The sequence below is a fragment of the Narcine bancroftii genome, chromosome 7, assembly GCF_036971445.1.
Source record: "Narcine bancroftii isolate sNarBan1 chromosome 7, sNarBan1.hap1, whole genome shotgun sequence".
Classification (NCBI taxonomy): domain Eukaryota; kingdom Metazoa; phylum Chordata; class Chondrichthyes; order Torpediniformes; family Narcinidae; genus Narcine; species Narcine bancroftii.
In genome coordinates, this window is record NC_091475.1 from 174,420,151 (window position 1) to 174,433,774 (window position 13,624).

The 13,624-nt window shown below is 40.1% G+C and overlaps 1 long non-coding RNA gene across 1 annotated transcript in view; it reads left to right on the top strand.

The window, feature by feature from the left end:
- Positions 1 to 13,624, top strand: part of LOC138740110 (uncharacterized) — a 59,012-nt gene that overhangs the window by 7,830 nt on the left and 37,558 nt on the right. Inside the window, exon 2 of the long non-coding RNA XR_011342674.1 lies at positions 12,603 to 12,743. This is a non-coding gene — a long non-coding RNA (uncharacterized lncRNA). The remainder of the gene's footprint in view (positions 1 to 12,602; positions 12,744 to 13,624) is intronic.

Here is a 13,624-nt window from a genome sequence, read left to right on the forward strand (position 1 = left end):
TCAGGTGCTCCATGAGCTACCGAGCTTTTTCTCCCCAATCCCACTCAGGGACTCAGGGAACCCGGTTCAGGAGGAGAGTGAACCCCTCCCTATTGCCGAGCCAGAGCCCCAGCCTGCTACACTTCCATCACAGGTGGACCAGGAGCCCAAGGCCCCCCGATGCTAAGGCGCTCCACCAGGATCTCCAGACCCCCGGACCACCTGAATCTGCAAATAGTATTGTAAATATTTCTCTCCTGTGTCTATTCTAATCCTTGTTATCTTCATCCACAGACCCTTAATTCTGAAGGGTGAATATAGTGAACTGGGATTCACAACAAGTGTGCTGTACTGACGACTAGTCCCGCCTCCCGGCTCCCCCCCACCCCCCCACCCCTGGTTTCCCACCTAAACTCAGAACCCCTCTGAAGCCTTTTCATGAACCCTACCTGTGTTGTAAGCTAATAAAAGTGTTAGTTCTCCCTCCAGTCGAGGACAAGCTTTTATCTACGCCACAGCCTCATTGTCAGGATGAGGTTAAACATAAACTCGAGGAACAATACATTATATTCCTCCTCAGCAACCTTAAACCTAACTGCATGAACAATGATTTTTCTAATGTTAGGTAATTGCCACTTTCATCTGATTTCAATGTTCCCATCTTCTCTTTAGCAACTCGTACTTATTCTCTCTCTCTTTCACTCCCCTTTCTGAATGGATTCACCCTCAACCTGTCTCATGTCTTCTATATCACCTCTGGGTCACTCCACAGCTTCTTTTCAGATTTGAATGTAATTTTACTAAACTTATCTTAGTCTTGATAAAGGGTTCAGACCCAAAACATGGACACTGTCTGATCCATTGAGTTCTTCTAGCAATTCTTTTTTGCTCAAGATTCCAGCATTTGGATGCATTGTTTTTCTCAGTTCATGGGCTGAGGTGGGAATGGGTTAGGAGAAGACTGATAAAGTATTTTTATATTCCTGGTTTTAGCAAAATAATGCTGGCTGTAGACATGACGATGACTACTTCTATAATTACCACCATTCTATCCTGTCAACTGCTGAGCGGAGGACATGGTTTTGATCATTGCACGTTTGTTTTTGCTGACAGCTATTGTGAATGGTCTTCTGGAACAGGAAGGTGGGAGGTGAGTTAGTGAATGTGTTGAAATATTTTCTGTGTTGTTTCCGTACCGTGGCTAAATAATTGGGAGTGGCAGGGTGGCTTCCCATTCTGTTTGGTACCTTGTTGACCAGTGTCTAGATCTGTGCCTGAAAGTCATGACGTGTTCTCTTTGTCCTGATTCAGTGTTTCTGAAAATTTTCAACGATTTTGAAGCTGAAATCTCCTCCACCACCAACTTTGAACTCGTGCAGGCATAGTTATAATAGGCACTAGCTCATTTGAACTGGCGTTAGACACTTGTGAGCTTGTACCCCATGCATAACATTTAGTGTAATGAACGGCCATGGCCACTTTTGACTGGAGAAAATAGACATCTTCATGAAATAAAAGTAGAACTTCTAAGTGTGTCCTGCACCTTCACAAACTCAGACAATTTACTAGAGCATCTCAATTGAAATGATTTTTTTTTGAACGATATCCAATTCATGCCCTCTGGTCTTTTAATGTTTAAGCCTGCATTTGAATCCGTAACATCTACATTTTGTATTCTTAATATCAGATTTTGTATCTTTTTAAAGGATTATTCGCATTCTTTGATAGATTTACATTATATTATTTACAAAGTATGAAGAGGGCCAGTGATCATGCTGTTAAGAATTGGGTTTTATAAATTTTACTGCTTCAGGCTGAAAGGTATGGTTACAATAAATGGATGGAAAAATGTATGGGACACTTTGATCTCTGTCATCACATTTCAATACACATTTCCATTGTACAAAGTTCTACGTTAAGTGCTAATTTGTACAACCGACTAAAATTATTCTGATTTATTATTTTAAACATAGTCCATCTGAATCTTATTATCATAGAGACCAGTAACTAGTTATGCTGCCTTTATCATCCAGCTACTTATTACCTGTTCTGAATTTCTGCTCTTTGAAAAGTTTTATTAACAGCCAGTGCAACAAACTGTTGATGACTGAAATAATTGGAACTCAAAATGCTCAACAGTTCAGACAGGAACTGTCTGTGGAAAGAAAATCAAAGTTATTGATTGAGAATTTGCCATTTGCTATCAATGGTGATCTGCCAGCACTTGCCAAGAACCTATGAATAAAGATCTTAATTTTATTGTGTGATTAAACCAGCAGGAACTGTTTTAAGGAAACAGACACATTTCTCAATGATGAGATTCTTTCTAGTGGTTTTCAATATTTTTCTTTCCACTCACATACCACCTTAAGTAATCTTTCCTTAATGTAAATGACATCATGGAATCAGAATATCATCAAATCACATAGTATAGAAACAGAACAATTTTGGCCCAACTCACTCCTGCTGACAAAGTTGCCTATCTGAGCTGTCCAATTTCCCTGCGTTTGGCTCATGACCCTCTAACCCAGTGATCTCAACCTTTTTTCCACTCGCATACCACCTTAAGTAATCCCTTACTCACGATCAAGCACCTATGGGAGCCATTGACCTATGTCATCTGATGCCATCGATACTCTATGGTTAGTAAGGGATTACTTAAGGTGATGTGAGTGGAAAGAAAAAAGTTGAGAACCACTGCTCTAGGCCTTTCCAGTCCATTGCTTAAAAGTTGCAATTATATCCATCTTTACACCTTCATCTGGCAGCTCATTCCATATATACACCACCCTCTGTGTGAAAAAGTTGCCTCTCAGATAATTTTTTAATTCTTCCCCCCTCTCCTTAAAGTTATACCCTCTAGTTTTAGACTCCCCTACCTGGGGAAAAAAATTAATCATTCACCTCATTCATGCCCATCATGATTTTACATAACTCACTAAGTTTGCGCTCAGCATCCTATGTTCCCGGGGGGAAAAAAGGATAGCTTATCCAGGCTCTCCTTTTAACTTATCTTCTCCAGTTCTGAGAACATCCTGATGACTCTTTTATGCATCATTAGAACCATAGAAAACTAGAGCACTGAAACAGATTCTTTTGCCCATCTCGTCCATGTCAAAACATTATTTCTGCCCAACCCTAGGGACCTGCTAGGGTATCCTTCAATATCCCTCTCATCCAGTCAGAGAGGAAATCATTTACTACTGCTCTTGGCTTCTCCCACAAAACCAATGTCCAATTTAATTTAATACCTCAAGCAACTGAACTTCTTGACCAACTTCTCATATGGGACTTTGTCAAAGACCTTAAAGTCCATGAAGACAACATCACAGACAGGGAAAGGTCCCTGTAAACTTTGAGTAAATTCTTTGAGAGGCCATAGCCGACAAAAGATTGAGAATGGCTGCTCTATAAGATTGGTTAAACATGTGCTACCACACACAAAGCCATGTTGTCTATCCCCAATCAGTCCTTGTGTATCCAGATATTTATTCAGTAAAATGCTAATTATCAATCATCTGGAAACTCAAACAGCTGATAAAATTAATATGTGACTATTTCTGGAGGGTTGTGGAGGTAAAACCAAATCGTAGATCTCTGATGGAGTAGAAGGCCAAAATGATCAAGTAATCGTACAAAGCCAAAAAGTGTCGGAATGGGAGAAAGGTAGAGACAAAAGTTGGATCTAGAGGAATAAAAGTAGCAACTGCAGAATCGTTATCAATAAGCAGTGTTGTCTGTAAGGCTTAAGGTGGTGATCCTCAACTGGAGTACCTGAATTTTAGTGTTGTACAAAGATCAGTTTATCAAATGTTAATCAAATTACAACAAAATAATTCTTAATGACATTTAATCTTAATGCATTATTGCTTGTGAACATTACTTTTTTTCTAAATTCTGAAAAAACACCATTGCATGTGAAAAGTATTTCATGGTTATAAATCACTCAGAAGAGCAAATGTATGGTGCAAAATTCTCAAACATCATAAAGTATTCTGAAACATTGCAAGAGTATTTCTGGAAAAAAAAGTATTTATTCTCGATTCGAATGATGTGTTTTTTTTATGCTGTATTCTAACATCCTGACAGGATTGCAAATATCCTATGAAAAATGTTAGAGGAAGTCAATGCATTTTCTATTGACTCATTGACATTGTCTAATAAGGCTCTTTGGTGATACCAGCAACCCAGTGGTGAAAGGATGGGAATTGGTATCACCCAGGTATTGTCACACAGGTGAGAGAGGAGGGAAGATTTCTGCTTCCCTGCCTCAGTTCCTGCATATTCATTACATATTCACCAAGGCCATAAATCCAAGGTTGAATGATTGAGTTAGTTATTAAGTGATTTCCAACTAATATAACTAGTACAGGCAAAGTTCAGATTGTTTCAGTCAACTGAATTCAATAAAAATAACAGGAAACTACTCTAATTTTACAAAATTCTGATATACGTATTTTTTAAAAGTGTGTCTGATGACAGTTGACCATTTTATGCACTTTTATTAAAAGGGACCAAACTACATATGGAGAGAGTGTGATAAAAAGAACTGATTAAATAGCTGTAGTCTACAGATCAGCCTTGCCCTCCAGCCACCTTCTAATGAAATACTCACTGAATGTGTAATATCTACAAAGCAGGAATGAACAATGTTAGGACTATGTTAACAGGTGGCTATAAATCAGCAGATTCTCTTTCAGGTTTATGAACATTACTTTGCACACTCCAGGGATTCATTTTAAATGAAAACAGACACAAAGTTGTATGTAAAGTTGCATAGCTGCCATGCCTTTGTTTTCACTGAACATGGTTTAAATTAGGGTGGACTGTAATAAGTATGCTGATTAATGTAACAAAGTCATCTGCTCAGGGTTGTTTTGTTTTGCACGGGGCAACAATGAATATGGGCTATTAATTCACATAAACTGAAACATAAGGGAAGAATATTTCCCTCCACACATTAACTGGGACAAAAGCATGAAGATGTTTAAATTTAAAATTTAAATTTAGACATATGGCTCGACAACAGGCCCTTCTGGCCCATGAGACCGTGCCACCCAATTACATCCAATTGACCTACAACCCCCATATGTTTTGAAGGGTGGGAGGAAACCAGAGCACCTGGAAGAACCCCACGCAGACATGGGGAGAACGTACAAATTCTTTGCAGACTGCACCGGATTCGAACCCAGGTCACTGGCGCTGTAATAACATTGCACTTCTATACCCACCATGCCACCCAAATTTGTAAATGTGGGAATGACCCGTGGAAGGCACTGACAAAAGTGTCCCAAGTACCATTGATCTCTGAGTTTCTAATACCTTATATTGAGAAAATAACCTAAAATTTGTATACAATTATTCAAGGAAAGTTGTGATCTGAAATAATTAATGGACTTCAAACAAGCAAAGAACACAGAAGAGTTGCAAAGCCATCTAAGGTAGTGAATACTTGACAGCAAGCAAGAAGAAATCTAAGGAAATCTTAATACAATAACAAATGAAGGGACAGATTTTGCTATTTTGTGTGAAAGATTGGGGAGTTCAGAGTGCTGAAATTTTCTTTCTGCCTCCTGTAGACTGATTAATACTGATTTGATGCCAACAGATTAGCCAAAAACTCCACTGCAGTTGTAGCAAGTGGCTACTGGAAAGGGAGAAATTAAATTTTGAATTAAATTTAGTTAATTGTTCAGGTATAGTTAAAAAGGATATTTTGTGTGCTATCCAAGCAAGTCAACTCATACTTAAGTACAACAGGGAGTACAAAATAAAGCAGAATGTAGTGTTACAGAGAGAGAGAGAGAGCACAGTTTAATAAACAGTGCAAGGTCTGCCCTGAGGTTTTCTGAGAAAGAGATCATCTTTTGCAAATTGCAAGTCTGTTCAAAAGTTTGGTTATCATCGGAAAGAAGCTGTCCTTGAATCTGGTGGCATGTGTTTTTTAAACTTCTGGATCTGCTGCCTGAGGGGAGAAGAGAGAATGACTGGGGTGAGGTGGGTTCCTTATTACTTTGGTTTCTTTTCTGGAGAGAGTTGGTTTGCTTGAAGACCAATTGGGTGTAATTGGGTCATGGACTCATGGGCCAAAATGGTCAGTTACCATGCTGCATGTATGAATTAAAGTGTGCATGGACCCTGAGTTAATTAAAATAAGTAAGGTTCTGAGACAGTACGACGATTTGATAGGATACATGCAAGGAATATGTTTAAGCACATGGGGAATCTAGATCAAGGTGATATACAGTAGTTTCAAAGTAAGGGGTTACCTACTTGATAAATTTCTCCTCTCATGGCATTGTGATTATTTGGAATTCTCCACTCCAGATAATTGTAGAGATTAAGAAATTGAACATATTCCAAGTCAAGATAGACAGGCTTTTGATCCATTGTGATATCAAGAGTTATGAGGAGTGAACTGGAAAATGAAGTTAACCATGATCTTATTGGATGGTGGAGTTGCTGGGGTGGGGGAGATGAATGACTTATTTGTACTCCCATCATCTGCATTTTATATAACCCATGTAAAAATTAATAGCATGAGCAATAAAGTCCAGCAATCAAATCAAATTTTGTATTGCTTGTTAAATTACCAAACTCGTTTCACATGCTGTTAAATAATTCATCAGGTGAATAAAGGATAAATAGGGTGTAAAGCTGGCCTTGTTGATGTCCATTGTTTGGAACGTATGAGTTAGTGCAATGCCATTACAGCACCAGTGTGCTGCGCTCAAATCTGGCGCTGTTGGTAAGGAGTTTGTCCATTCTACCTGTGACCTGTTTGGGCTTTCTCTAGATTCTTCAGTTTCCTCCCTCACTTCAAAAATGTTCAAGGTTGGTAGCTTAGTTGGGTATAATTGGGTGTCATGGATTTCATGGGCTTGAAAGGCCTTCTATGGTTTTTTTTGCTAAAATAAAAAAAAATTGGGGACCAAAATGACATCAAATGCATATGCTCATATTTCTTTAATTAATTGTATCAGATGTGAGGTTATTAAGGATTTGGCACATTGCAGAAATCTCTGTTGTCATTTGTGATTTCATCGATCCAGCCAATGCCTTTCCTTGTATGGCTAAACATTCATAAAGCAACGGGAATGATTCCCATACAACCACCATCTGATGAAATATCCAATGTTTAATAGGATCATAAGTAATTTACATGTTTGTTGTTGGTTGATTTTTTCTTGTTGCCAGTCTGACTGTGCAAATAGGTAGATCTTGTGGTTTTCATGCAGACTGTGGCATAAATAGTGGCAGGGGCTGAAGGACCTTTGCCGACAGCAAGATTTCTGTAGAAAACTGTTGCTCCCAGATGTTTTCCTAGTTCCTAATTTAAGATTGATTCCATTACTTTTCCTACAAATAAGTTAATCTGACTTTTCTAGAAATGATATGTTCTATCAATATTCTTAAAACAGGAATTTAATTTAGTAATCTGTCATTTTTCTGGATGACATTATTTTTCTGATGAATTTTAAATATGTGTAATGAAACCTAGACAACTTCTTTTAGGGTTGACTTAAAATGCTAAATGTAATCTATCCAGTCCAGAACTGTTGTTCTCTTTGCATTTGATTAAATTTATACATTTTAAAGTTACATTTATATTTTAATTTAGACATACAGCACCGCATACCATTTCAGACCATGAGCTTGTGCCACCCAATTACACCCGATTGACCTACACCCCACAGTACATTTTTGAACGGTGAGAGGAAACTGGAGTACCCAGGGAAAAGTCACGCAGACATGGGGAGAATGTACAAACTCCTGACAGACAGCGTGGGATTCGAACCTTTGTCCCAATCACTGGTGCTGCAAAGGCGTTGAACTAACCACTACACCAACCGTGCAACCCAAAATTTATCTGCTGGACACATGCAGAAGCTAATATTAGGCTTTAGGCCTGAGCCCTCAGTAAGAAAGGTCTGATGGGTTCAGGGCTAAGATGCCTCGTCTTAGATAATTGTCGGTTGGCCACTGAATCTACAGGCAGGCTCCTGCCTGTAAAACAGGCAGTAGAAGACTTACAATAGCAGTTGTCTTTCCAAGCCTGGACTGCTTGATAATTTTGGCCTCTGGTTGCTTGCACAATTTGCAGGTTTCGTCCTGGGGTAAGGGATGTTGAAAATATCTGTGAACGCAGTGGCAAATTGGTTTGTGCAGGGTTCCAGTACTTGGCTTGGTACTCCGTTCAGACTGAATGATTTCCTTGAATTCAGTCTCCTAAAGGAAGCCTACATGTTATCTTCAGATACTGACATTCAGGGGCTGCAGAGTGGTTCTCCCCTAATCTGGTAGTCAAATCAGACATAGAATGCATTGAGTTCATCTAGGAGTGAAGCTCTGTTGTCTCTGATTGCACCAGATTTAGTTTTGCAGCAGTTGTGACATTTAGGTGCTGCCACAGCTTTCGAGTATCCTTTGTTGTTTCCTTTCTCTTCTGGAATCTCCACTTCTCCTGTGAGATGGCTTTCTATATGTCATACCTGTGCTGTGTTAGTATTCTAGATCTTCAGACTTAAATGCCTGCCATCTGGCTCTCAACAGGTTCCAGATTTAATTGTTCATCCAGAGTTCCTGGTTGAGGAAAACTATGAATAATTTGGTGGGGATACACGTCCACAGCTATTCTAATAAAGTCTGTAATGGAACTGGTATAATAATTCAGATCCTCAGCTGAGTTCTTGAACACCGCCCAATCCACTGAATCAAGGCAGTCCTGCAATCGTTCTTCAGCCTCCTGCACCCACCTTCTTGCTTTCCTGATCTCTGGAGCCTTCCTGTATGCAGGTCGAAGGAGCACCACCAAGTGATCGACTTGCCAAAATGTGATCTTGCGAAAGAATGTTAGACTTTCCTTATCTTAGTTTAGTAGTGATCGAGTGTACTAGAAACTCTGGCACAGTAGGTTACATCCTGGTGATAATTGGGCAGGACTTTCTTGAGACTGGCCTGATTAAAATCATCAACTATGAGCTATCTCTTGTTTACTAAGCACATCATGCAGCTCCGTGAGTGCCTATTTGTCATTGCCATCGAGAGGATTTATACTCCAGGGAGAATTGCTGATGAGAACTTTAGGGAAGATAGAAGGGTCTGTATTTAATCGATATTTGTTTAAAGGTAATGGAGTAGGAGATCAACATAATCCCACATCCATGCACAAGCCAGTATTAACTAAAAAGTAGCCCCTGCCCCCTCTCTATGTTCTGATTCAGTCTATGATTTGTGAAACCCTCTGGTCAGACAGCAGCGTCCAGTATATTCTCTGTTAGCCAGTTGTTGGTGCAGCAAACAACTGTGATTTGTCTCACCTGCATAAAGCAGCCTTGCCCTGAGGTCATCAATTTTATTTTCTAATGACTGGACATTCGCCAGTAGCATGAATGGTAGTAGGGGAGGTCCCAGTCCCCTGCTCATCAGTCTGGTTTGGATCTCAGCCCTCATGTTATGTTTCCAGTCATGACCATGGTGGTGGCTTAGCCCTTTAAGGGCTCTTCATTTCTGTTCTGGACTCGGCCATCATTCTGGTGATCCAAAGATCATCTATGCAGTTCAGCAACTTGTTGTTGGGAAGATTTCAGTGAAAGCAGGTCAGAAGGTGAGTATTTAACAGGATATGTGGTCGGGATTTCTGCAACCCAAAAAAAGTTGCCATTGTTTATCGGTGCTATTTTCTGTCGAGACTGGAATGGATGCTTTGATAAAGAATAACTTAGCAGGACACCTAGTATCCATATGAGGTAAAGATATATAACCAGCATTTTGAGCCTGAGCCCTTCTGAGCTTTGGTAAGTGAGATTACCAGTAGATATAGAAAAAAAGATATTCAAGAGTATGCTCAAAACTTGAATGGATTTATTTTCCCTATTCACTCCTGGTATTTTTGGCTATAGACTAGCTCAAAGGGGAGAAGAAACATTTGGTATGGCATTGAAAACATGGAGACCATGTATTGGGAGGACACAACCATTCTACTAGGCAGGAGAAAGAGAATGGCACAGATCCCCACCTACTCCTTTCATCAGCCAATTTCTGCTCCATCTGTGGAAGAGTATGTGGTTCCCTGCATTGGATTCTTTTCTGGCTCTCCACCCCATGGGATGATGATGGTTCCTTTCAGTCAGTTCGTGGGGTTTGGTTTGAGGATACCCCACTCCTCAGAAAGGAACAGCATGTGTGTGAATGGACTTAGGTGAGTAGGGGTTGCAAAGGTCCAGACCTACCCTCTCGGCATCCCCTCCCAGATCCAGTGGCATGGTGAGGTCCAAGACGGCTGGGGGATATTATGTTGCAGTGAATGGTCAGATCACGCTTTGATGCAAGGGATGCCCTTTCCAGACATCACAGCATGTGTTTGCTAGATGGCAATTGATCCTACGAGACAGTTCATCCACCCTTTGACAGGCCTTGTTTTTCATCCTGCAGGGTGTCTCGACACCCTTTGCACCAGGCAAGCCTAGTGGGGCAGCCAATTTAGTCACCAACCACCCGACCATGCGATAGGTAGTATTGGGTTACATGGTACCAGTAGCACTCCAATGAGTGACCTGACATTCTTTACCCATCTCACAAACCGCAAAACTGGAGTGAAAGAAAGAAGAAATTTCAGCGACCTCACTTCAGGCAAAATTTGTGGAGAAAGAATACTTCAGTAATTTTTTTAGAAGAAAACACAAGATTAGGTGTTACATTTTCCAATATTTTTCAGTATTTTTCTTTTGATCTATTCCTTGTACGTTCAAGATCCAGTGTTGTTTTTGGTTGTTCTCGTGTGCCTCCTCTTTGCTGAAGTTCACTGAACCAAGAGCCAGGGAGTAACATTCTGATCTTGATGCTTACTGCGTTCATTCTGATTTATTCTTGAATCTGATTTCAGATTTATTGTCAGAGCACATCGCTTACAACCCTGAGTTTCTTTTTCCTGTGGGCAAGGCAGAATTACCATTTACTGGCAGTGCAAATAATCCTGACTCAATGTGCACATGTAATCAAATAAAGGAATGTAAACAAATTGACTGTGAAATACAAAGGGAGAAAAAAATCAATAGTGTTAAAATAAGAGTCCTTGATTGAGTTTGTCATTGAGGAGTCTGATGGTGGAAGGCTAGCAGCTGTTCCTGAACCTGGAAGCGTGAGTCTTTCCTGATGGCAGCAGTGAAAGCAGAGCATGTTCTGGGTGGTGTGGATTCTTGATGATTGCTGCTGCTCTCCGACAGCAGTGTTTCCTGAAGATGTTCTCGATGGTGGGGAGGGTTTTAACCTGTGATGTCCTGGGCTGTGCCCACAACCTTTTGCAGGGCTATATGCTCAGGGGTATTGGTGTCCCTATTCCAGACCATGATGCAGCCGCTAAGCATGCTTTCCACCAGATACTTGACCCTTGAACTCTGCCTATAAAATCCTGATATATGTTTCCATCGTGAGAAGAGCTAATCCTTAAAATTTTTTCCTGAGTTTACATCTCATCTTGAGCAGGATTAAAGGAAATTTAATTTCATATTGCATTTTCTGTTTTATTACATAATTATAAAAAGAATCTTGAATCTTGATAAGAACACTCACTGAGCTGTGAGAGACCATTGGAGTGTGAAAGTCAGGAACAACATGAAGTTGAACCTTGGTGGCAGTGAATGGGGCATAAATAATGTCATTTTCAGTTATTTATTTGTATGGCAATTTAAATGTAAATACAGGGTGCTTATTTTAAGTTTTCAGACCAAGCAACTAATAACATTTTAGTGTTTTAATTGAAGTCAAGCTTCAGTTGATAGCAGGTCAAATGAATTAAAAAGATTGGTTAATGGGTTAAGTAATTGATCAAGAAAGTCCTCCCCTAGCCTTCCTCCATCACAAACTCCTGACTACTGAAAATAAAGATCCCTGAATGGACTCTGGGAAATGTACTTCTTAGTGAAGGCAGTTAAAGAATACATAATTTCCTTCAATGCATGAGCAGAGCCTTAGAAAAGGTATCAAAAGTCCAAAACCCAGCAAGAAGGTCATAGCTGAATGAAGATTGCAGGGTCACTATTATCATGGTCATCTTCAAGAAGGATATCTCATTGTGGTAATTACAGTGAGATGGCCATGCTTAGTCCTATGGGGAAAATTGTCGCAAGGCTCCTCCTCAACTCTCTCCTCCAAGTGGCCAAAGAACTTATCCCAGAATCAAACATTCAGATTTTGGTCACCAAGGTGTAAATAGGCAGGATGATCATCTGATCAAATGTAGCACCAGTGACTGGGTTAGAATCTGGCATTCTCTGTAAAGAGTTTGAATGTTCTCACTGCATCTGTGAGAGTTTCCTCCAGGCGTTCCAGTTTCCTTCCACCTTTCAAAATGTACAGGAGTTGTAGGTTAATTGGAGTATTTGAGTGGCACGTACTCGTGGGCCAGAAGAGCCTGTTACCATGCTGTATATCTAAATTAAGTACATTAAAATTAAGAAGTTTGTGTTTCTGTCAGTCAAGTAAGATGTCATGCAATATCTGAACTTAACCAACAGATTCACTACAAACTGAACACTAGGCAGACTAGTCTTAAACAAGGCTATCTTGTACCAGTCCTTTTCTCAAACTTCTTTGCTATAACACTGCATCTTGTCTCTGACAAGTTTCCCATTGTAGTGGAAGAGGAAGACATTAAAAAGAATCAATGAGGAACTGTTCAAATTTCATCACCTCCACTCCAGACTCAAGGCCAACCAAACTCAGTCAGATGACAGTTGCCTATGTGTAAGGAAGGATGCTGAACTGTAAGTCATTGTTCATTCTTTCACTGGTACATATGAGACGATGAGCTTTGTATTGAACATTTGAATGACAAAGATCTTTCATTCCTGCTGTATATCACTGGCATGTGATAATTCAGATCCATGATGAAACTTTGTTCAAGATGGATCACTTTGCATATGGTAGGAAGCATTTCCCAGAAAGCTAGGCAATAATGATGCAACACATTAGTACCTTCATGGGGGCCTTACTGCCTTATTGGACTGAGGGAAATTGTGTTTGAAGCCAGCAGCGTTCATGGTCCATTTTTAAGCAGTAATCCCTGCCCTTGTGTATGCTTGAGAGTCACAGACAACAACAATAAATAAGCTTAATATCAAAATCCTACCAAATTATTAGCAGGATTAGATGAATCAATGCTGCAGTCATTTCACCTCTCTAACATGAAGGCTCTGGTCTTTGGTAGATCTGTATGCCTGGCACCAGACTCTTGAAATGAACATTTAATTCTGAACCTTGTCATTGCAAAAGATTTCCAGGAGGATAGAGAAAGCCTCCTTGAAAATATGTCCCATTGCTTTCAGTTTGTAATAGATCCAGGTTTATGATCACTTAAAATGGAGTAGGTGCATCTGGGAAGGCATTGAACACCACAAGCCTGTGCGATGAAAACACCCAGCGGCCATATATCAGCAGTGGAAGGAATGCGCAACATTCCAAACAACTCACACATCTCCCACCATGGCAGAATCTACGGCTCCAACATCGGACAACTCAGATAGTTCAAAATGCACAGAACCAATGTAAAAGGTGGAGCTTCAAGGGGCTGCCTAAGGCGAACACAAAATAAGCAATGCAACTACACATGCAACATCTATAGAGGGAGTAATGGAGTTAATATTTC